The sequence below is a fragment of the Homalodisca vitripennis genome, chromosome 3 (genome assembly GCF_021130785.1).
Source record: "Homalodisca vitripennis isolate AUS2020 chromosome 3, UT_GWSS_2.1, whole genome shotgun sequence".
In the NCBI taxonomy this organism is placed as follows: Eukaryota; Metazoa; Arthropoda; class Insecta; order Hemiptera; family Cicadellidae; genus Homalodisca; species Homalodisca vitripennis.
The window spans coordinates 144,243,896-144,268,946 of record NC_060209.1 but is presented as its reverse complement, the minus strand read 5'-3'; the positions used below and the strand labels follow the sequence as shown (position 1 = coordinate 144,268,946).

Genomic DNA, 25,051 nt, shown 5'->3' with positions numbered 1-25,051 from the left:
GCCAACTGTAGTTGCAGACCGATTTTACGAGTTGGCAACCAAAATTTGGTTTTCCGACTGAAGTCGCTAAAGATCAAAGCCGGTTGCCAACCTCGGTCGGCAATACGAGTTGCAGTGCCAAATTGAGCGGCGACTTGAGTCTGCAACTAACCCCGCTACCCCTCCCACCTATCGGCTCCACGTGGTCGATAGGTATTTAACATTTCCTCACCTGTATGTTATCCTTCAGGAAATATATCAAACATCTGGCACAAAGAGAGATATCACACTTTTTGAAACTTTAAACAAATAACTGATGCTTGTATAAGAGTCGCCAGTTGCCAAAAATCGCAAAGTTATAGCTAACCTTTCACGCACTGGAATTGCTTTCCTGTAGTTAGTATCCTTTTTGCTAATTATGTGTCCAACACCAACAATTAAACATTCAAAATCGTTGCTCGACATTCTTAAAACGTTGTTATACTGCCATCGCATCTCAATTCTCCCGTCAAAGGATCTGTATCATCTTTATTTAAGTCATTCAATAGATCGCTGCCACTATACCTTGCTCTTGCCTGCAATGAAGGTCGAACCCGAATCTTCTCCGTCTTCTCAATTTATCTAGAACAACACACGCTACCGCAGCAAGTACAACCTCTTCCGCACTCGACATTCTATATACTGTCTAATTTTTTAGTTGCAAGTTGCAGTAAAAATTAAGCAAACTGTGTTCATGGTTGCAGATACAAATTGCAAACTTCCGTCGGCAACTAGCGTCGGCAATCGGAGTTGGCAATTTTTGGTCGCCAATTCCGGTGTAAACGCGGCTTTAAGCTTGCACTCTCTTTCTCTTCAGTTATAAATTACTACATTTGCGTTGAATTGTAACGTAAATTTAAGACTAGAAACCATTTTCGTGTCGAACTGACTCTGGTAGACTATAAAATAAAGAAGAGTGGTCGCGGAGGTACCTCGTACTGAACAAATAAATGTACAGTATCATCGATAAACGTAAAAAATACAGTAGTACGTTATATTTTGGGACGAAATATTTTAACCAAGTATTTTAAGCAAAGTATTGACTGAGGCTCTGGGGATTTTACAGCCTGTGAGCTTGGCAACGAGCAAAGCACATTGTAAGCAAAGTTAAGCTTGCCATGACGAATGGTCGAGGTCGTGACCGGTCCAGTACACGAGATTACTGAGAAAAGCATTAACTTCTTGACATTCTCTCTCATTAATGCTATCAGCGTTATCATCGCCGTTCCGCACCGCACCATTACGACCATGACATTGATCACGAATATACTAGAGCAGGAGTCGAGAGCTAATTTGTATTGTATAAGCACACAACCTGGGTTTCTTTAAATCAATAGAGAAATGTTCCTTAAAAATGAAATAATCGTTAGCCACGCTACGATTAGTGGAGGTAGAAACTGGAACTCATCAAGAGTTATAAATTGGAAATGATTTTTTTTTAGCTTGACAGGCATAAAACCAATCAACATACACCATAAATGATAATGTATTAAATCAGCGTCACCTAACCATACAGTCCCTTAAAGAGATGACATTCAGTTTCTTTTTCTAGTTGTCTGACAATGACATAACTATTATTAAATGTATATGTCTGATGGTTGGTTTTAAGTGCATCAAGCTAGGAAAATATAATCTAACAAAAATATCCTTTCATATGTTTAAACCTTTCGACACCCTTCTACCAACCTCAGCCAAAATTAGCGCGACCGACAGATAAGGTTTTTTTTTCTTATAAATAATTCCTCTATGGATTTCGAGAAGAACTAGGTTGTGTGCTTATACAGGGCAGTTTGACTCTCGCTACTGGACTATAAGCCTAAGCGCGGTTTTGTAGCGTGTTGTTTTGATGTCAAGACTTGGATGAGAGGTTTATTATTATATTATAACTTACATAACCGACAATAATTTGAGGACACAGATGATAATTTAAACAAAAATAGACACGGCGTGGAAATGTTAAAAACCCAGTACTTAAGTACTAAATCAGTATATTAGACTAGTTTAAAATGATTTTATATGAAAATGAAGCAATTATTTCCAGGCAGTGCGCCAACTCGTAAAACACGTAGTTATAAAACGTTGTTACAGGGTACAAGAAAGAGTAATGGAACGTGTGTAAATGTGTGTAATGAAGAAGTGTAAATTATTAGTTTGGATTGTGTTATTTTTATTAATTAATAATAATAACTAAAATGGCTTTTTTATTTTCCAGCAAACAAAAAATGATTACTCTTCCTTTCGAGCACCATGCGCGCTTAATACCCGTTCTAAGGAATATTTTTCGAAAACAATATTTGTGTGGGGGCTCTGGGGGTTTCACAATTTGTGAGCTTAACAACAAGCAAAGCACAATGTCAGCAAAGTTAAGCTTGCGGTCACGAATGTTCGCGGTCGTGACTGGCCCTGCAGGTGTTACACAGAAAAAGCATTAACTTCTTGACATTTCTCATAAATACTGTCATCAGCGTTATCGCCGACGCGCACCGTCGCGTCGTTAATCACGATCATGTATCATGAATCTAAATAATGGAAATTAACAGACCATTGTTGGTGTGATACAGTCTTAGGGCACGTAGACATTAGAAGTACGTTTGGGCAAGTAAGCAGCGTGCAAGCATGACTATTGTGTTGTGGTTACACTGTAAGCATGCAAATGCAAGTGGTCGCTTCCAACAGTCAGTTAAAATGGAGCTGTCGAGCGACGAAGACCAATGCTTGACAATGGCGTTTTACAGTTTTTAGTGTCAGATATGGGATAAAGGTTGGATAAGAGTGGGCGAATAAATATTTTGTGAACCGAGATGACGGGGACTAAGCTCGTATTTTTCCAGACCTAATTCAGCAACCAGATAAGTTTGATCGATATTTTAGGACGATGCCAGACAAATTCTATTACATCTTGGAAAGAATAACTCCAAATATAATTAATGGAAGCCTTCCGACTTCAGGAAATGTGTACATTCTGAAGAAAAACTTATGTTACTTCAACTTACGCCTATAGCAAGCAACTCGAGACAAATTTCAAGCAACTACGAAAAATCGATTTCGAACAACAAACAATGTAGGTGGTGAACTGTCACTACTCCAAAACCAACTGAACAGTGGCGAGCTTGCCGGTAAAAACTAATGTTTCCTTGATCGGGAAAAGACAAGTTTGTGCAAGACTGCACTTGCGAGTAGCGAATACTGTAACCAGCACCGACAAGTCGCCACTTGCTTTCAACTCTTCCCTTCAAATTTAGTTTGTACAGGTAAGCAGGAAAAAGCGTATTGTATACATTCCCTAAGTTTAGTACACAACAATATTAGTAATCTTCCAAGATTTAAATCACATAATTACTAAATTTAGGCAGAGTAAATGCAACATGTATTTGATTCCTTGCCGAAGGAGCAAGTAATTTTTTTATACAAAATTGTGTGTCTTGTTCTTTATGTACGTAGACAATGACATGAGCGCGCCTACCATCCACTTAACGATTATGGCAAACACATCGTTTTACAAGATGAAATAATTCAATCCTAGTAACAAACGATAAAATGTGACTACTCTCAACAGGTGGGAATTAATCATATTGGTATAGTTAAATCGTCACATTGAAATTGCCAGTTTTTAAGATCACAACCATTACATGATACATCTATATACATTTTCATATTTATATTTACATGTGGTTTACGGAAATATGTGGTACGTGTTTTATTTTTATCGTTGAGTACAATTAGTTCTCTCTAGTAAACAAACTGTGTTACGTAACAATAATCAAACTTGTCAAATACCACAGCTCATAGACCGGTAAACGTGTTTAGTACATTCGACTGATTTGGCTGATATTAATTTCCTTTTTAGGTTACCATTAAATAATATTGGGAATCAGTGGTATCACGGGTACCACCACGATTACCGTAATTTTCTATGCATTTCGGTGAGAATGGATTGAACCCGGATATCAGTTCTGAAACCACAATCACATTTCCATTCCTATTCGAGCCTACGATTATTTCGTCATCTCCCAAACTGTGGCCTCTCGATGTCAGGGCCCTAACAGAGGAGCCAATCTCCGAGCCCACGGGTCTGAACTTGCTGCAATACAAAACACATTCCGATAATGGATGCAACATATAAAATCATAGAGATCATTGTAAATGTGATTCGGGTTTAAGGCATGCATTGATGCGCAGTGTGTATACGTTGGATCATCAATTGTTACAACTGTTTCGATTTAACATCACAGTGTACCTACATCCGGACAACCCAATCGTATGACACGAGACTGCAGGAAATAGACCAACCGGGCCTACGCCCTCATACGATATAAAACGATCGGAGTGGCAATAATTACCGGCTGTATTGGACGCCATCTTGATTTTAGCTCCATAAGAACAATTTTAAAAGTTTAAAAAAACCTTACGACCTTTCATATTAGAATAATGGGAGGTGTCTCATTTCAAATGGTCAATACGCATCCAAACGTTGTTCGTTTTTTTATATTTTATTGGTTACTAGCGACTTTGCACACAATTTCCTAGGCTTTGCACGTGTATAAGGACTTGTGGTTCGAGTAAATTATATTTCCGACGCTAATGTTGAGTTTGCCATGCTGCCACAATCAAGATAATATGTCAAAAAGTGTATATTTATGCCTATTGTAATTTATTCGGGATTTAGTATGTTTTTGTACCATACTTGAACTTGACTTCCTTGTTTCTTCGATCAAGAATATAAACAGGTCTGAGAAGCCTACTCCTGACAAATAGTTAATAACTTTTTCTTTAATATCTACTATATTACAGTACTGACCAAGCACATCATACTTAATATTTGCTAAAATGTACAGATAAAAGTACATTTTTTACTAACACTTTTAATTTTCTCATCTGCATATTTTCTTAAATGTATCAACACATAGTTTTGTTTTCATAAAGCAATGTTTACATAGAACAGTTGATTACATTTAACAATCTCTTTCAATCTTTACTTTTATTAAACTTAATTTTGTTTCTTTTTACCTGAAATTTTTCGTGAACTTTTACAGTATTTTAGTATTATTCTGCTATTCGAGGCGGATACGAATCCAATAAATCAGAAATCATTATAATCGGTACAGACATTCTTGAGTTATAAATGGTGTAAATAACTCGACTTTTTATAAAAACCGAAAGTATTGAGTATATTCTTAGTATTGAGAATTATAAAAACAAATCTTAAAATTTGAAGTATTTCATTGTTTATATATATGCAATATAAAAAAGTACGGTACCTATTCACTTCTCAAGAAATACGAAAAAGTGATTTGATGTGTATGTACGTATGCGCAACTTTGTTCTTATGGTATTCAACAATGGCAACCCGAGGGTGCTGGCTTGTTGTAGATTCGGGTAGAATCAACTTGACAGCAGTTTTGTACTGGTGCCGGAAAAATATATTTTATTTCTCTATGATACATTGCAATCATGGTTGCAAATGATTAAATTATTATGATTTTTATTTATTTATTGTCCAAAATATAGTTCCTCTAATTCTTGGTGAAATCAAGATCACCACCTCCTCAAATTTTTTGATCCGAAATTAATCAAACTGTCCAGAATGATTTTTAAGTGTTTTCCTAGATTATGATATGGGGTAGAAAGATCACATCATTCATTATGCAAAACATTGAACTCTCCAATATTTGTTATTTGTGATGTCTGTCCGATTTTGTCTCTAAAAAAGTTGCCAAGATCGTAATTTTTGAATCGAGAGTGATATACGGTATAATGTTCTGGGGGTTTTGTTGCCAGCGGGACTTTAATAGATTCTTTACTCTGCAGAGGAGGGTTCTTACCATTGCCTGGAGCCTGGGCAGGGAGGACAGTTGCCGGGAGCGTTTCCGATCGGATGGCGTCTTAACGGTGACATCACTACTAATTTATCACACCCTTATACTTATGGTCTTTCGGCAGCAGTATATCTTTCCTACATTAAAACATAATTACAATACCCGAAACAAATGCGACCTCAGTACATACAAATATTCAGATCAAGTTTGTTTAAACCATCACTGTATTTCTACGGTCCCAAGTTTTCCTGACATTAAACATATCAAGACGCGCCCGAGGCGCCATCTGATCAGGATAGCTTACTACAGTCTTGAGGACGCTGTCCACACCGTTGTATCAAACATCTTTCAATAGCTATTTATGTTAGGCTAGAAGTTTATAATAATTACTTTTATTGTCATGTCACTTGTGTTGCGACGTGCACATAAAACTGTATTGTTATTATTGTTCCAATAAATGATTTGATTTGAATATTTTAGCGCCAGCAGCGCGGAGTTCACCGGTGTTGTCGTCAACGCACCAGCAGCGCGGAGTTCACCGGTGTTGGCGTCGACGCACCAGCAGCGCGGAGCAGCGTCAACGCACCAGCAGTTCACCGGTGTTGTCGTCAACGCACCAGCAGCGCGGAGTTCACCGGTGTTGTCGTCAACGCACCAGCAGCGCGGAGTTCACCGGTGTTGGCGTCGACGCGCCAGCAGCGCGGAGTTCACCGGTGTTGTCGTCAACGCACCAGCAGCGCGGAGTTCACCGGTATTGTCGTCAACGCACCAGCAGCGCGGAGTTCACCGGTGTTGGCGTCGACGCGGCGCGGCGCTGCGACTCGAGCCTATTCTCATCTCGCCAAAGTCTGTCGCCTGTCTGTTAGTGTAAACACCACGAGGCACTAAGCAGTTCCGAGTTGTTACTGTTAGTTTAGTCACTTTTTATTGCTACTAAAAGTAGTCGTGTAGTTTTTTATAAACATTGCTCATATAAAAACAGTTTGGTCAACATTCTTTTTATTTATCTCTAATGTCAGTGTTTATCATCACTAATGAATCATTGCTGGTTTTTTGTGACTAACTGTATTATTTAATTAATGTATTTTTATTAAACAAGCTCTTTGTTGACGTATGTCTGCTAAAATAGAACCAACTTGAGTTAGTTCAGTTAAAATTTTATTCAGTAAAACTATAGCATCGTTTTCAACCGACGAGTAGCTACTTGGAAACTTTCAACGGATTAAGCAAAATTTCTCAGTTGACGTCTATAACAAAAGAAAATCTTTAAACACAAACATTCTACTAGCCACACAACTGCTGAAAAAATTGTTTCTGAAGCGAAAGAAGATATAATAAAGAATTCATCTGAAGATACATGCAACACCCACTTTAATGACAACCAAAACTACTTTTAGAACAGCCAAAATAACTGATAAAAACAACGGGTCTTGCACCTATCTTTTTGAGATACACTGTAAGCAAATTGTATGTATAAGCATTTTGAATCACCTAAGAATTTAGCAGTAGAGCATCTACAAAACAAGCTATGTACTGTATAATGTACTGTAGACAAGTATAATGGTTTGCCACAAAACTGTCGTCTCCAAGATTTTGAATTAACTTAACAATATAATATTCTTAACTTAACAATAATATTCGACCTTCTTGCTGAATTGTCTATGCTCTTAGACTCTTTGAAAAATAAACACACACACACACACACACACACACACACACACACACACACACACACACACACACACACACACACACACGCACGCACGCACGCACGCACGCACGCACGCACGCACGCACGCACGCACACAAAACTGTACTCTATGCAGCCAAACTGAAATGTACAATTTTCGGGTATCTGAGGATAGGGCTAAAAATAAAATTTTGGAAGCAAAATTAACTATCAATGATAAAAATTCAGTTTTGTTCCACCCTCAGAAAATAACACAACTACAAAAAATCAAGCATCAACAATGGGCGACATTCGTCGTAAAAACTTGCAAACAAGATATTCACAATTTCCATCCCCGTCTTTGAAAAACACCGTTTCGTCAAACGACCCACTAATCTGTCAGAGGAACTAACAATGCTCGAACTTGACCAGTGGCCTACTGACAAAATTGTATGTTTTGGAGAAACGGTGATTGAAAATATGTACAAATGGTTCGTCATATAATTTTTTAATTGTTGTTTTTTGTATTTGTAATAGGAATAAGATTATTATTCGTAATTGAGTTATTTACTTTTTGTCTAATCAGTTTCCAGTATTAAAACAAATTTTAACATGTACAGTAATGATAGTTATAATTCTTCCTCTCACGTTTATAGAGGTTATGTTTTTCAAAAATTTCCACGGAAGGATACTGGACTCCCGTTTAAACCGTGAGATTCAACGATCCACCCGCACGCATCGCGTTCCGGTAGTGGAAAGTTTACGAGTACGCCCCTACTTAACAGCCAACTGCAATCAGCTGTATTCTGGATACGATAGTTTTTTCTATAGTGTCATGGAGTATTTTAACTCTATGGCTATGTCAAGCTGCTACCGCGCCGAGCTGTGCCGAACTTTACAAACAGGTGTTCCAAACAGCTATGTCAACTGAATACACACATTCCAATACCATTATTGTTTCCTCAAATGTGAATGATCAGTTTTAAGTTACAGACAAGGTAATGTACAAGATTATGAATATGAATTTATATTATGAATTATCTTAAGTTATCTCTTTACGAATATGAAATTTGATCCTGGCTATATTTTCAGGTCAGGATTACATTTTACAATTTCAAAGAGTATGTACATCCCAATATGCCCTTGATATTAAGCAAAAATGAGGCTCAAAATAAATCAGTTTTCCAATTGAAATTTACATGAATTTCAGTTATGATCAGAATATATTATAAAAATAGTATTATTTAAACATGTAAAATATATATTTTAACACAACGAAATGAACAGAGTTATCTTTAAGCCTACCGTTTAAGTGAGAGTGTCATAACAATACTCGTATAGAGAATTTTGTAATCTCTGGAAGTTTTCTAAACGCCTACTATGGTAATTTGGAAATAGCCAACAAAAAGAGACAAAATCAAATAAAATATATACCAGATATATGCAACCACGTCCTTTTTTAGGATAAGTTAACAAGAAATTCGCATTATGGCATTTTAATCTCATTCCGCTAAACGAGAAATAGCAAGCTCGGCTTCATTAAAATTAATTTATTATTTATACTATTAACACAAGGTGCAAATGAAACAAAATATTTAGTGTTTGTGTAACAAATAATCTGTTAAATACCAATTTAATACGAGTAAACGGGTTGGCTGTAAACAACACGCTGTCGGTATCGAAAATATGTTCTTACCATTTAGTGTGGAATAACTGTTGTTAACAATGTTTGGGAAAATACTTTTCATAAAGAGATCAAAAGAATGACAAAACGTTACCTCGAACTATCTTTAAATTGCAAAGGAAACTACACAGTACGATTTCCTATTTTCACGGCATATTCTTCAGACAATTACAGGTCAAAATAAATAAATTTTCTGCATTTCATTGCAAACTTTCGCAACAGTTTCTATCAAACATACAATTGAAAATGCACAGTTAAAAATATACAACAAACTTGATTTGCAATATTTCACAAAGTTTCTTCGAAACATAAATATTAGGATACGTACCAGAAAGCAGAAAACACCAATAACGCAACAGCCACCACAATATCACTACACTCTCAGTACTGTAGCTCAAACCACTGTAAACTACTGCGCTCGCACTGACAGGCATAGTCAGCTGATACTAGTGACGTCACGGAGTACAGCGACGCTCATTCGTCCGACACGTCTAAGGAGTGACGTGTCCATGACAGGTTTCGGGAGGGCCAAACCGGTCAACTTTAATAGGGGGGGGGGGGGAGGGGGTTGAAGTAAAACTCTCCTCTTTTAAATATTGCGTTCAAAAATAAAGTATGGGAAATGCAAACCAACACTTTTAAAAATAGGTAAAATTACTGATTGAACAAAAGGGTTTTGTCTTCCATTAAGTTGTTCATCACAATCAGTAATTGCCTCTCTCCAATGCGTAAGGGATGGAATGGTCGAGTAACTCCCTGGACGTCCAGAAATATGGATTATGACCCGAAACTGTACTATATATAGATTTGACTCCCCAAAAAAGTCTTTTGTTGGCCTAACATAAATATCAACCTCGGATATAGCTCGTGTAAAATACAATGAACATAAAATACTTCACACAATGTTTTTTAACAATGATATGCCTTCCATGCAGATTGAACCGTATGTGTGAACACAGGTGAGTAACGCAATTATTTCGGATTTAGAAGTAGGAACATTCGATGTTAGAGAACGCACCCTCTCGTCAAAAAGCCGGATGTATTGACCAACATTCGATTATCATTACAGTTTAATTTTAATTCAACGCTTAAACCATTTTATTCCTATGTTATTAACTCCACAGTATTATTCTCATTTACCTATTTTTATTTACTTCCCTCATTGTATAGCATATGGGTAACGGTACTCTCTCAGAATACATACAAATCTAGTATATTTACTTGTAATTAGAAGAACAGGCAAATGTATAATACCAGATTTAAATTTACGTTTGATAGCATTTCTAAATACATCGATGTTATTTCCAAATATGTTCACAATAAAAAGGTTCTAACCGAATAATGAAATGTTAAATTTAAATTCAAACCTAAAACTAGCCTGGTATACCATATACGAACGTGCAGCTGAACCAGTTTATTCCGTGATTTATACGGTAGTTAAGTAATTAATTTAAATGGCTAACTCTAAATCGGAGTATACGTTTTTACTTGATACTTTAATACTAACAATTACAAAAACATTAATGTACAGTGTTTGATTTAATGCTAAATTTATTAGCCGATGTATATATCCTTGTTAGGGGAATTTATTACTTTTCTGGTTTATGGACATGGGAATAAGCCGATAAATCACAGTTTTTATTGTATAACCTATCCAAGTCCAGTGACTCATATAACCAACTCATCTAATAGCATTGTAACACGGGAGAATTTTGCATGGGGGAAACATGAATTGAATAGTTAATAAATGTCAATTGAGGCCTGACAGCGCGTGGAGATATGGGTGGCATCTTGGATAAAACGCTTGCACTAGGCCATGTTCATGAACAACACCCCAGACTCCAGAGTAGTCACGAGTGTTGGGCGTGGTCATCATCATGATCTCGTTGACATCGTTGGCCTGCCCACTTATAGTGCAAGGCTGACGGAATAATTAAAACCAGCTGATGGATCAAATACTGGACAGGAAAATATCTATTTACTTTTAATTGAGTGTTTATATTTTTGTGTTTAATTTCATGACCATTCAGATAAATTAATGTTATCATTTCGACTCTTGTAATACGTAGCCTAACTCTGTTAATAATTCAATTCTTTTGATTTATGGCATCCGACAGAGTGTCTATAATAAACATCAATAAGACTGCACTAACAGTTTATGTTTATACAAAGAGATGAGCCGTATCGCCTAGAGTTCTATGTTATAATATAATAATACTAGCAGTTATCTGCAGCTTCGCACGCAGGCTTTGTACGTGTATTAGTAGTTCTGGTTCGAGTAAATTATATTTCCTAAGCCATTATTGAATTCGCTTTGTTGCCACGATCACGAAAATAGGTTAAGAAGTTTATATTTATATTGTAATTTACTCCGGTGTTGGTATTTTTTGTGCCTTGTTGATTTTACCTGATCAAGAAAATATAGATATATAAGTAGATGTTTCACTCACCGGGTCCACCTGACAAACATTAATAGAATATCCGTCTTCCCCCAGACAAAGCAACAAAGGATACTGTAACCTGACATAAGGTCTACGTAACTCTGACTTTTTGGAAAACTGTCGTCAAGGCTGCGCAAAACTATATCCCTTTTATGAAATTGTTGTCCTTGTTGTAGGTAGTAAGGTTTAGGCAGTTTAACAATGAAATCACTCAAAAATATCAGTCTTTGCATTATAGAAACCTTTATCTGACTACTATGATTACAATATTGATGTATCATAGTGTACTTAGGAACCTGCCCTAGTTCATGACCAAGCCGACAGTGAAACCCGTATCAAAATCCGTCGAGTAGTTTTAGAAAATATCGATGCATAAACAGACCAATACAAAAAGTGACTAATTTATACTATGTATTGATTGATGCTTATTGCAATCATATGTTCCTATATATCACATGTTTTAATTATTATTGTTAATGAAAATTTAAGCACCTCATATGGTTGATAATTGTAATATGTGATATAAGAGAACGTTTAATTAAAGTAAACTGCTTAATGCATTATTTGCAAATATACGTAGCTATGGTGGGAAGGAATGAATCAATGTGAACGACGAGTTTAGCTCCAGTTCACCTTTCTCATAGTGCAGCTTATGGAATCTGTGTAATCCACGTGAGCTGGAGCTAAACTCCACATCCACATTTCTGTAGCATTATATTATTATTGTCAGGGTGTCGTTATAATTTAAAACTAATTTGTGGTTTGTTGTGGAATAACCGTTTATATCAAGAAACATTCTTTAAACCTAAAATGATCTCAAACTTGAAAAAAGAGGAATAAAATACTTTAAGCATTGACTACTAGTACAAATATTATAATCAAAATGTCGATCGAATGTTCCTACTTCGACACCGAAATATAGCCGTGATCACACATATGGTACAATTTGCATGGAAGGCATAACATTTTTCAAAAACATTGTCTTTTTGAAATATTTTGTGTTTATTATATTCATGCTAGGTTTATTCATGGTTGGTATTCACGCTAGAGTACCAAAAGACCTTTTGTTAGGGGGTCAAATCTACCTATAGTAGAGTTTGTGGTCATAATCCATATTTCAAGTTACTCACCAATTCCATCCCATAATCATTTAGGGAGACTATCAATAATTATGATGAATATGCTACATTTAATTGTTGCCAAGCGTTGTTTGTACACAAGTAATTTACGCTTGATTCTTTAGTGGGGGTTTTATTTTACATTTCATATTATTTATTTAATTGCCAGAGTGAGGACATGTAAACCGAAGATGTGTCTACACTGAAAGGTCAATACTAAAGACGAAATTACGAATCTTAAATGATATAACACTGCCAAAGATAAAGAAAGCTTGCATAACGGATAAAAGGAAAACAATCATTTTATATTATTTTCAACAATAGGCTACTGAGATGCTTTAGAAAGAGTTGAACGTAACAGCAAAAGTAGTAAGTGTTGATAAATGTGTAACTAGTAATCCAAATTTTGACATAGGTAAATTTCTTATAGATAATTATATTGAACACAAACATTGCTCCACTAACTATAGACAAAGCCGATCAGCTAAACGTTTATGTGGAAAAATAGTTTAAATGAAATAAATTATTATGAGAGGAAAGCGGAGGATGAAATATTAATCGACCAATTGTAGAATAGGAGGCGTGGCATTTGGGAAACACAATAGTCTTGAATAAGACTGTTCTAATGTCGCAAGTTTCAACATCGTATGCTCCAGTGTCGATGGTAGAGCAAGCACTCGACGAGAGGATCGACGACCCCTCGGTTGGTTATGATGCTGTCAAGACCAAGGCTATACTCAAGAGCGTATCTAGACGACCCACGACCGCTCTGCTGGACAGATTTATTTTTAAAGTGTTTATTTCTGGCACAGTTCATCCACGCGCCTCTTGAGATCCAGAGAGAAGTATTCACCCTGGAAGGATTTCTGTTGAAAATGTGCAGACCGGATGGGGAAAAGAAAATGTTTGTTGCTATAATTACACAAATGGCAAAAAAATCACACCTACCTCTTATTAGTTTAAAGTCTGTTATTCCCGAAGGATCATTTGAAAGGATAATAGGATTCGGACAGTTGCTATAGTTTGATATTGTCGATGGATCATTTTAAATGATAATATGATTCGGGCAGTTGCTAGCGATACGCAAAGGGCACAAACAAGACAGGCATAATTGTTACTTAAAATTTTGTTATTGTCGATGGATCATTTGAAAGGATAATAGGATTCGGATAGTTGCTATCGTTACACAAATGTCACAAACAAGGCAGGCATCAATCTTCGATTGTAAATCGTTAACGTTTATATGTCATAAGTAATAACCTCCTATATCTCTTGTTTTATAAAAATAAAAGAAAATACAACTAATTTTATTGTATATTAACGGTTTCTTTACTTATTATTATTTAAAGAAGCTTGATACGTGTTTTAGAACTAAGAATTTTTTCAGTCGGCCTAACTTTAAATTGATGTTTAATTACGTACTTTTCTCAAAAACTACTAAAGATAATGAACCGAACTTCTAATCTTTTGCGGGACAAATCAATACAGTACTGTGCATATTTATATGTACTGATGATGTGTTAGTACAAACGTTTTGTTACAAGAACACTGTTATCATTATTCTTAATTTTTTAATACCTTCACAGTGACACGGGCCACTTACCAACATTAGGACATGCAAAATTGGTAGTAGTGTGCGTCCGCCGCAGTTAGTGTTTTAAACCAGGTTCAAAAACTAAATTCCCGCGTTAAAGTGTATGTATTCAAGTGTGTATTCAACAAGTGTAGCACAGAACCTCTTCGGTCGCTTACAACACTGAATGTCAGACGAGAAAGTGTGCAAACTCCAGTCTCATCTGTCAGAGCTGTAAGATAACTCTCTAATAATCAAAGGGTTATAGGTTGTTTGTGATCGCCTAGTCGAGAAGGCCCGAGACGTGGCGGCTTGCGCTTGTGGGCGCTGGCGGCAGTGACCCGTGTCGTGCAATCGGAGCGCAACCGCTCCCGCGCTCTGTCTCTCACAAGACACGGCCATTAAAACCACTAAAATATACCCGAAATAATACAAAGAAAGGGGGTGGGAGGTGGAAGAATGAGTTATTATTTACGAGGGACAATTTTATAACAATAAACAATTGGTACCGCTTAATACTTTTATTGTTCGTTTGTGCTTACAAACACGTAACTTTACACACATTACACGTTCTACTTTGAACACCATAGGAATGTTTTACAAAACTGTTACTTATTATACACAATTACTGTATAAAACTTCACCACTTGATTTTTTTCACATCAAAATAAATAAAAAATGTCATAAATTATAGCCAAGATGCAGCGTGTTTCCAGGTTTCAGATAATACAGTGAGATTCATTAGCAATTTATACTACAAAAAGTCGTGCACAGAAACCTTCAGAGAGCCGGGGTTGCTGATTCTGCTCTGCCTCTGTTTTTTTTTAGTGTTCCTGTGTTGCAGATCAAAATGTAATTTATTTCACGAATGTTTACCATTATGAAACCAGATGTAGGAACGACTTCTGAATTCAGCATCACAGGATCTCATTATCACATCTGCCGCAAGACAGACTAATCAACAAACGCCTTTTGGTATATAACCGTTTTATTCAGTTGATGAATTCATAATGAGCCCGCTGGGATTTCTGAAAGATGCTATACAACAGGTAGTGTGGCTGTTGCAGGAGTGAATTTGTGCTGTTAGTCTGTGAGTATGTGTGGACTTGGGTTCATTTTAGTTTAATATCATTTGACGATTGCGATACAGTGCAAAATTGTGAAAAAATGCAAACCGATATTTACCTATTATCGATATTACAATAGTCTATTAAAATCTGAGTAGTTTTTAAGTACGTGTTTAATCTAAAACTATTTTCTATATTATGGTTTCACATACAAAATTCTGGTGTGCAATACCTGTAAACCTGAAGTATATTACAATGAACTAACTTTGATAATCATTTGAGGTATAAAACAAAATAAAACGTGAACGACAGTGCCCAATAAGCTAATTAAATATTTTGTACAAAGGCACCACGCTGTTGTTCATGGTTTTGTTTTATTTGTTCCTACTGAACGTTTTGTTTCCAAAGGTTGTATTTAATTGTGTCTATACAAAATAATATGGATCGTTGATTGTATTAGTTACTCTAGAGATACTTTATTCTATGTACGAAGTGTGCTGAGGTCTGGGCGGATTATTTCAGTTAGTTCTGAAAACCGACGCTAGTGCTGCATCACGTACCTTTGATTGTTACCGTTCACGTTCTATATGCCACCTGATCTGTCAGTCTACAAATGGCAGCCAAGCGCTCGCTTTTGCCTAAAGCCGCGTTTACACCGGAATTGGCAACAAAAAATTGCCAAAACCGATTGCCGACGGTAGTTGCCGATGGAAGTTTGCAATTTGTATCTGCAACCATGAACACAGTTTGCTTATTTTTACTACAACTTGCAACCAAAAAGTTAGACAGTATATAGAATGTCGAGTGCGGAAGAGGTTGTACTTGCTGCGGCAGCGTGTGTTGTTCTAGGTAAATTGAGAAGACGGAGAAGATTCTGGGTTCGACCTTCATTGCAGGCAAGAGCAAGGTATAGTGGCAGCGATCTATTGAATGACTTAAATAGAGATGATACAGATCCTTTGACGGGAGAATTGAGATGCGATGGCAGTATAAAACACTTTTTAAGAATGCCGAGCAAAGATTATGAATGTTTAATTGTTGGTATTGGACACATAATTAGCAAAAAGTATACTAACTACAGGAAAGCAATTCCAGTGCGTGAAAGGTTAGCTATAACTTTGCGATTTTTGGCAACTGGCGACTCTTATACAAGCATTGTTTAAAGTTTCAAAAAGTTCGATATCTCTCTTTGAGCCAGATGTTTGTGAGCCTTTGATATATTTCCTGAAGGGTAACATACAGGTGAGTAAATGTTAAATACCTATCGACCACGTGGAGCCGATAGGTGGGAGGGGTAGCGGAGTTAGTTGCAGACTCAAGTCGCCGCTCAATTCGGCACTGCAACTCGTATTGCCGACCGAGGTTGGCAACCGCCTTTGACCTTTACCGACTTCAGTCGGAAAAACCAAATTTTTGTTGCCAACTCGTAAAATCGGTCTGCAACTACAGTTGGCAATGCGAGTTGCGGTTGTTTTAAGGCGTTCGACTAAAAATTGCTGATAAAAGTCTGCAATCATTGGTTGCCAACTCCGGTGTAAACGCGGCTTTAATTTACACCATTGGAAAACATCGGGGGAAAAGGTATATAGATTCATGGTCAAGAGATGCACATATTAATTTAACATTGTTGATTGGTCCTTTAGATGAAAATTGTATTTTATATTCTGAAAATTCAGACTTAGCATTTTTATATCCCCCCCCCCCACACATGAATAGAATGAAGAGACTCTAAGCTGGAGAGGAACGTCAATTGTATTAAAAACTACTGCCTCAACAGTAATGCTATCTTCAGTATGACTACAGTAAAACATGATAGCATAAAATGAGGTCACCGGACATCCTGGTTCCAGAGTATGCACTGTATCTCTTTGTATAGTATCAAACGACAGCGAAATGGTTATTTGTAGCGTGTTATGTATGCTGCGGTCTGATCGCTTTATAATATCAACTGTACTATCTCGCCAGTACAGAGCGAAAATAAGTTAAATCTGTACATTGCTTGTACTCGTAAGAAACTCAACGCTAAACTGCTTGAGGGAGGTGTTGTATTATAGCTTATTTGTAGGTTTTATAATTTGTGTATGTAAACGTACATGTATAAACTGTATCATTTCATATTTTTATATTCAGAAGTTTATATTTGGGCTCGATAAAAAATTTCTTATTTTGTATATATTAAATGTCTGCAATTTCTCGCCTGTAACTCCTAGTGGAGTGATTGAAAACACATTTGTAATCTTCAGAAAGGTTTTCTTTTAAGAGCTACAATTTCAAAATAACAATTATTTTCCCAACCGAATCAATAGAACCACCTTAAATACTGATTATGGACGTGGCCACTGGCAATCATGATAATTTTCAGGTTACTGACAATAACTAAATTACTGCCTTAACATTAAGAAAATAGAATATGAGAAGATGAGAAGAATCACATCTGCCATACTGAGATCGACCACGATCCCGTCACGCTCGGTATAGTAGGCCTTGGGCGTATGACAAATGTAGGAGCAACAATGCAGCAATCAAGTGACTCGTACCAACCACACAGCGGCATTTCATCGCTAATGTCACAGTGTAGAATGTATTTCTTCGTGGCGAGATACGAACATTCAAATTACACATATTCATTTGGATAGGAAACAATTTATGGAAGGATATTTGTCATCAATGTACTCGTATTTTCCTTGAGGTTTTTTTCGCTGTAGCCGCAGAATGCACCTATGATGTACAGCAATTTTTACCTGTATCTTTGCTGCTCTTTATCAAAATGTTCTTCACCTCCCTAAAAGCCACAATCCGATATTTTGCCATGCGATTATTACAAAAAAGAAACTAAGATACTAGAGATCAAGAATTTGAGACCGGTGATTTGAGAGAATATACCGTTACACTGTATGGAATGATTCAGTGTATCAATACTCTACAGGCATATGTGAGTTAAAATAGATTATGACAATAGTTTGACCCTTATTATCCTATTAGTACTTATATCGGACAATCGTTAACGTATACTAACTGTCTTTAGTTATACGTTTATGACAATACTTTGGCCCTTATTATCGTATTAGTACTTATATCGGACAATCGTTATACTAACTGTCTTTAGTTATACGTTTATGACAATACTTTGACCCTTATTATCCTATTAGTACTTATATCGGACAATCGTTAACGTATACTAACTGTCTTTATTTATGTTAGTCTTAATACGCTTCAGTCAGATGTGAGTTATAATAGTTTATGACAATACTTTGACCCTTATTATCCTATTAGTACTTATATCGGACAATCGTTAACGTATACTAACTGTCTTTAGTTATACGTTTATGACAATACTTTGGCCCTTATTATCGTATTAGTACTTATATCGGACAATCGTTATACTAACTGTCTTTAGTTATGATAGTCTCAATACTCTACAAACAGATGTGAGTTATAATAGTATATGACAATATTATTACCCATACCTATTATTCTACTAGTGCATATATAGAACATCTCGGTATATCGTGTATTAACTGTCTTTATTTAGTTAGTCTTAATACGCTTCAGTCAGATGTGATGAAAGCAGTTTACTTTACTATTGGAATTAAAAATATGTTTACAAAGCATAATGTTTTAGGAAGGTATTCACAATGTATTCCTTCAAGGTTTGAGACAATTCTCACATATATTACTAACTACATGGTTTGTGGTATAACAATTTAAGTTTGCATGTTGACAAATAAAAATAAGATTTGCGTGATACAAAAATAACATGAACATTAACTATGTGCATATATTACATTCTTTAAACATCATCCTGACGGTGATATTTAGCTAGCCTGTTATCTGAAACACGTATTTTTCAATTTCCATTGAGTTTTCACTCGTTTCAAACTTATAGTTTGTACCAAACGGGATTCGATACAAGTAATTACCGCTTGTTGGAACTCCGAGAAGCAGGTGGCGGATACGTGCTGAGCGTAGACTGACTCAGCGCCTGCCTGATAAGCGATAAGTATGACAACTCGGTAATAGTGGGTGGACGGAAATGGGCGAGTCTAAAGGAAGGGAAGTGGACTGACCCGATAAGAAACATGTAAGGAAAGAAGGCCACTTCCTATTCCTGGAAAGAATATTGTGTTGACGAGTTGCAACTCAGGTAAATAAGAAAAAGGTTGGACAATAAACCACTGTCAGTAGTGATGAAATGCAAACAGGCAGAGGCGATAATGATATATATATATATATATATATATATATATATATATATATATATATATATATATGTATGTATGTATAATATAGTAATGGTAGCACATTCACTCGGCAAGTGAGAGATCCGTGTTCGAGTCCCGGCAGAGCAACTACTTTTTGTGATTCAATGTGTATTGAAATTAAATTCGGCTATTACCGTTTATACAAATTGAATTCATGTAAATAAAAGTCGTTTGACAGATCTTCCGATCATAATTATGTTAGTTTGGTTATTTAAAAACGCATATGTAACAGATACTGTCAAATACAAAATAATTGAATCATAAAAAGTAAGGGCTCTGTGGTGTTATGGTAGCACATTAACCCGGCAAGTGTGAGATCCGGGTTCAAGTTCCGGCGGAGCAAGTACTTTTTGTGATTTAATGTTTATTGAAATTATACACAAATACACACGAACACGTACGCGCGCACGCACGCACGCACGCACACACACACACACACACACACACACACACACACACACACACACACACACACACACACACACACACACACACACTCACACACAAGTGTGCAAATATATCTACATCAGGCAAATGAAACTTCTATTTAAGTTTAAGATATTGAAAATACAAATGGAGCTTTTATTTGTTAGTCAACTTATCATAATGGATTGATTAGCATACAACTTGTCGAAAGTAGCATAAACAATTCAATATTGGATTAAATAAAATTAAACAATATATTAGATAAACAAGCTGTCACAGGAATGCTTAGCCATAGAGGAATACTGGGATGCAAATTCCTTCCTAAAATTTTAAATTACACCTTTCTTATTTTTTGAAATCCAAGATAAGACGACATTAGCTCTTTACACGAAATACGTAGGACCTCTGAGTCCATTAAAAACCATAGCACTAATCATACGTGAAATACAAATATCCCTTCTTAAAGTTTTTTCGCAACGCCATTGAAGAGAGTGAAATAAAACTACTTCTCTCTTTAAAGTGTTTGGCAACGTCCTTGAAATGAGGTTGTGGGAATAGATGGCACCCGCAAAAACAGTTTAAAAGTGTTTTTGTAACCGACGAAACACGTGTAGGGTGTCACAACACACAAGTGAGAAAATGACTAACATTCCACGCACGCGGTGGGAGCGAGGAGTGTGGAACACAGTTCTGTGTCTGTGAGTGTGAACTGACTGAGGAGTTGAGTTGATGGGTACAGCAGATGTTGACTTGCCCAAGCCACTCATGCCTGCTATTGTCTCTAGCGACGCAACTCCTGTCGTAACACGAGGCCGTGGCCGCATTGTACCAAACACGGAGGTTCCGCCTGCTCCTGCCGCTAAAATAACCGGCTTCTACTGTCGCGGCCTTTCTCGTTCTCCTTGAGGAAGGAAGTCGGTTGCAGTGTCGGACCTCCGAACATCCACAGATTTTGCATAGTTAATTACATTAGCAGACGACTCTAACTTACATTTTGCGACAGATAGGCTACATCTATTGTTAACATGCCCGGCTATAAAAAGTGAGCAGCCATTGCCCTTCTTAGTCTTAAACCAAAGGTCTACATACCTTTAGACTACATGTACTGAGTAGAACCGGAAACAAATACAATTAAGGGGAACCTGTACACAATAATTTGTCACTCACAATTGGCGCTGATAAAATGTGAGCAAGCATAAACAGGAATTGGACTCTCACTGATCAGGTTTCTTAAGACTACAACTTTCCTTAAAGTAAACCAATAAAATGTAACAAAGGTGTTTCCCGAGCTGATTGCAAGGGTTCCTTTGACCGGTTGACAACATTAATACATATATTCCAGCTATCTACATATGGAAAACAAAATGGCCCAGAATATTTTATACTCAGTCTTCCCAAGGACAACGTATCTGCTGTTTGTCCTTTTGATACCAAAATCAACAGAGGTCTCCCTTGAACGAAGAGAAACCTATATACCTATGATTTAAAATCTCTAGCACCGTTATATGAAATAGTATCGCAGAGACAGCCAGGCAGACATAGAACGATGAGTCTTTTAAAATAACTTGTTGGATCTTAATAATGATAGATTGCCTGTGAACAACGTTTTTATTAGTCAAGAGTTATTGGTAGGACTGACATAAATGCAAATCATATAATTGAATTGAATAATAGAAAACAGTGTAGATATGCATAACATAATGTCTATAGCATACAAACTAGGGAGGTACCAAGCATTATAGGCCTACTCTTGAGGAGGATAAGAATGAAAACATAATGTAATTTTAACTTGGTATATATCTCGATTAATTACATTATTACCTATGTGCGCATGTTTTATTTTATTTGTACATATGCTTACGTTTAATGTATTACTGACAATGTAAATTCCATACACAAGTTGCTTGTAATTTACACATCTCATTTTAGAATCAAGTTTGTCTTGAAAATTTGGCAGGTAATTCATCTTCTATATTCTCCCCTCGGGTACTTACAACCCGCCCTTCTGCGTACTGTTCAGACATGAATTATATGAGTAATAACACTCAATTTGCACACTGACTTTAAGCTCCGAAGATTATACCCAAATAGTGCATCTCGCACCGTAAGACAAATGTCTCCTACCGGGCATATCACCGGAAGACTTACTTTAAAACCTTCTATGTTCACGAGCTACCTGACATGTGGAGACGCCCCCGTGCACATCACCATAGGCTTACAAGAATACCTTCCATGTTCACGAGATACCTGACGTTTGGAGACGCCCTGTGCACCTCACCAGTAGGCCTACTCGAACACCTTCCATGTTCACGAGATACCTGACGTTTGGAGACGTCCTGTGCACCTCACCAGTAGGCTTACTCGAACACCTTCCATGTTCACGTGCTACCTGACGTTTGGAGACGCCCCTGTGCACCTCACCAGTAGGCTTACTCGAACACCTTCCATGTTCACGAACTTCCTGACGTGTGGAGACGCCCCTGTGCACCTCACCAGTAGGCTTACAAGAACACCTTCCATGTTCACGAGCTACCTGACATGTGGAGACGCCCCCGTGCACATCACCATAGGCTTACAAGAATACCTTCTATGTTCACGAGCTACCTGACATGTGGAGACGCCCCCGTGCACATCACCATAGGCTTACAAGAATACCTTCCATGTTCACGAGATACCTGACGTTTGGAGACGCCCTGTGCACCTCACCAGTAGGCTTACTCGAACACCTTCCATGTTCACGAGATACCTGACGTTTGGAGACGCCCTGTGCACCTCACCAGTAGGCTTACTCGAACACCTTCCATGTTCACGAGATACCTGACGTTTGGAGACGCCCTGTGCACCTCACCATTAGGCTTACTCGAACACCTTCCATGTTCACGAGATACCTGACGTTTGGAGACGCCCTGTGCACATCACCGGTAGGCTTACTCGAACACCTTCCATGTTCACGAACTACCTGACTTGTGGGGAAGCCCCCGTGCACATCACCGGTAGGCTTACTCGAACTCCTTCCATGTTCACGTCCTACCTCACTTGTTACTCGATTCCTTAGTTATTATTATTTAATCATTTTACAGAAATGGATTGTGACCGGTTCAACCACTTTGCGTACGTTACAGAAGTTTCGGTCGCCGTTATACCTCGCAGGTATGCACATGGTATAAAGTACCTATGAACCCGCAAATTGATGATATGCTGCTGGAATCGGAGTGTAATTACAGCATTGGTTGAACTGGAAGCAGCGGATGACCTCACTATTATCATGATTGTTTTACTCTGACTTTCTAAATATAGTCTATTTTTAATTTGTTCTACAAAGTTTTATAAACGTCATATTTTGACGTTGTTTATAAACAATATATTTTGTAAAATAATATACTTAAAATGTTCTAAAAGTCTCATCAATGTTTAGGTTAAACTTTTTGTTGATATTAATAAAATAAGTGCTGTATGCGGTACTTATAAAATATTACAAATCAGTATAATACGAATTATTGAGCTTTACTCGTGCTGTGACAAGCTCAATTACAATCTTAACATTTAAGATTAATGAGATCGGTGTTATCTGGGTCAACGTTATGGTTCAACCATTCTTTAAAAAAACTGACCCGTACATGGCATTGTATAATTTAACGTATAAATTAATATACCCATTTTCACTTAATTACCAGTCAAATCTTAATTTTTCCGTAAAACAGAAGATGAGTTTATTTCTTGAACTATAAAAATGTAAGTTTTAATCAAAAGTGGTATCAACAATGTAACCCAAACCAACTGTTATTATTCGTCTAACATAAAACGGTTTAAATCAGCACAAATTGTCGATTAACAACTCATATCGTCAATTTTATAAAAGTTGTAAAAGAATTAAAATTAGAAAAGTATTTTACTTGCATATTTGTTGACAAGCTAAGACAGTCGACTAACAAATACTTTGGCCTGTAATTTATTTTAATAAAAGAAAATGCCCTATCCAAATTGCAACATGGTTTTGGTTTGCAATTAACGTTTCTACTTATGAATAATGAATATCACTCAGGCATTTCCCATAAGCACATCCTTCTACAACAAAGGTTTAGTGTGGTGTAAAATCATTTTGACTTTTTCAGTACAATTTTCCATTTGTTCTACATAATTTTATAAACGTAATACTTTTATATTATTTGTAAACAATATATTATGTAAAATAATATCCTTAAAACATTTCTAAAGGTATTATTACACAATATTTAGGTTACATTTTCAATTGACATTAATGAAAGTAGTGCACATGCATGTCGGTACTAATAAAATATTACAAATTAGACTTTCTCAAAGATTTGAAATGTAAGTAACAGTAATGAACATCACTTCATCAGTAGATTTATTTCGAAGAGCTCTCAAAAAATACAGTGGAGTTACTTGGAAATGAATACCTTCCATGCCGAGTAGCATAGCCAGGGTTTTCAAAATGGGTGGTTATCAGGGTTTTGTATTTATGGGCAGAGAAGGGCCTTAAAATCCCATAATTTCATGGTGAGTTGGTCGACAACTATGTGACTGCTATTGTATGTATTATTTCTTCACAAAACTTTTCTCTTTGATTAATTTGATACCAGCATATGCACCTCATGGCCCCCACAAACCCTCCTCTTTGCTACGCTACTGCTCATATTTATAACAAAAGATAATGAACCGGTGCTTAGGTCAGGTTTATACAGATAATAAATATAACAGCTAATAGTTATAATTTATCAAATTATAATTATAATTATAATTTATTGGTCTCTAACACCATAATATAGTAAGGTTAAAAATTAATTTTGTAAACAATTAAAGGTTTAACATTATTCGTATTACTAACTTAACATTCCACTGCCGGCCGGTTAAAACAATAGTTCATTAACAATGCAGGAGTTACGCAACAGTAAATCTATTCAAATCACGCACTATTACACAATTCAATAGCAGTTTAAGTAAATATTTGAGTACAAT

The 25,051-nt window shown here is 36.6% G+C and overlaps 1 protein-coding gene across 2 annotated transcripts in view; it reads right to left on the bottom strand.

The window, feature by feature from the left end:
• The window catches only part of LOC124357621, a 75,584-nt gene that overhangs the window by 50,040 nt on the left and 493 nt on the right, over positions 1-25,051 (bottom strand). The window contains exon 1 of one of the 2 annotated variants that reach the window (XM_046809569.1): positions 9,516-9,632. The exons of the other annotated variant lie outside the window; for it this stretch is intronic. The gene's annotated coding sequence lies outside the window, so the exon portion shown is untranslated. Of the gene's footprint in view, positions 1-9,515; positions 9,633-25,051 lie in introns of those variants that run through there. 2 annotated transcript variants of the gene reach the window in all.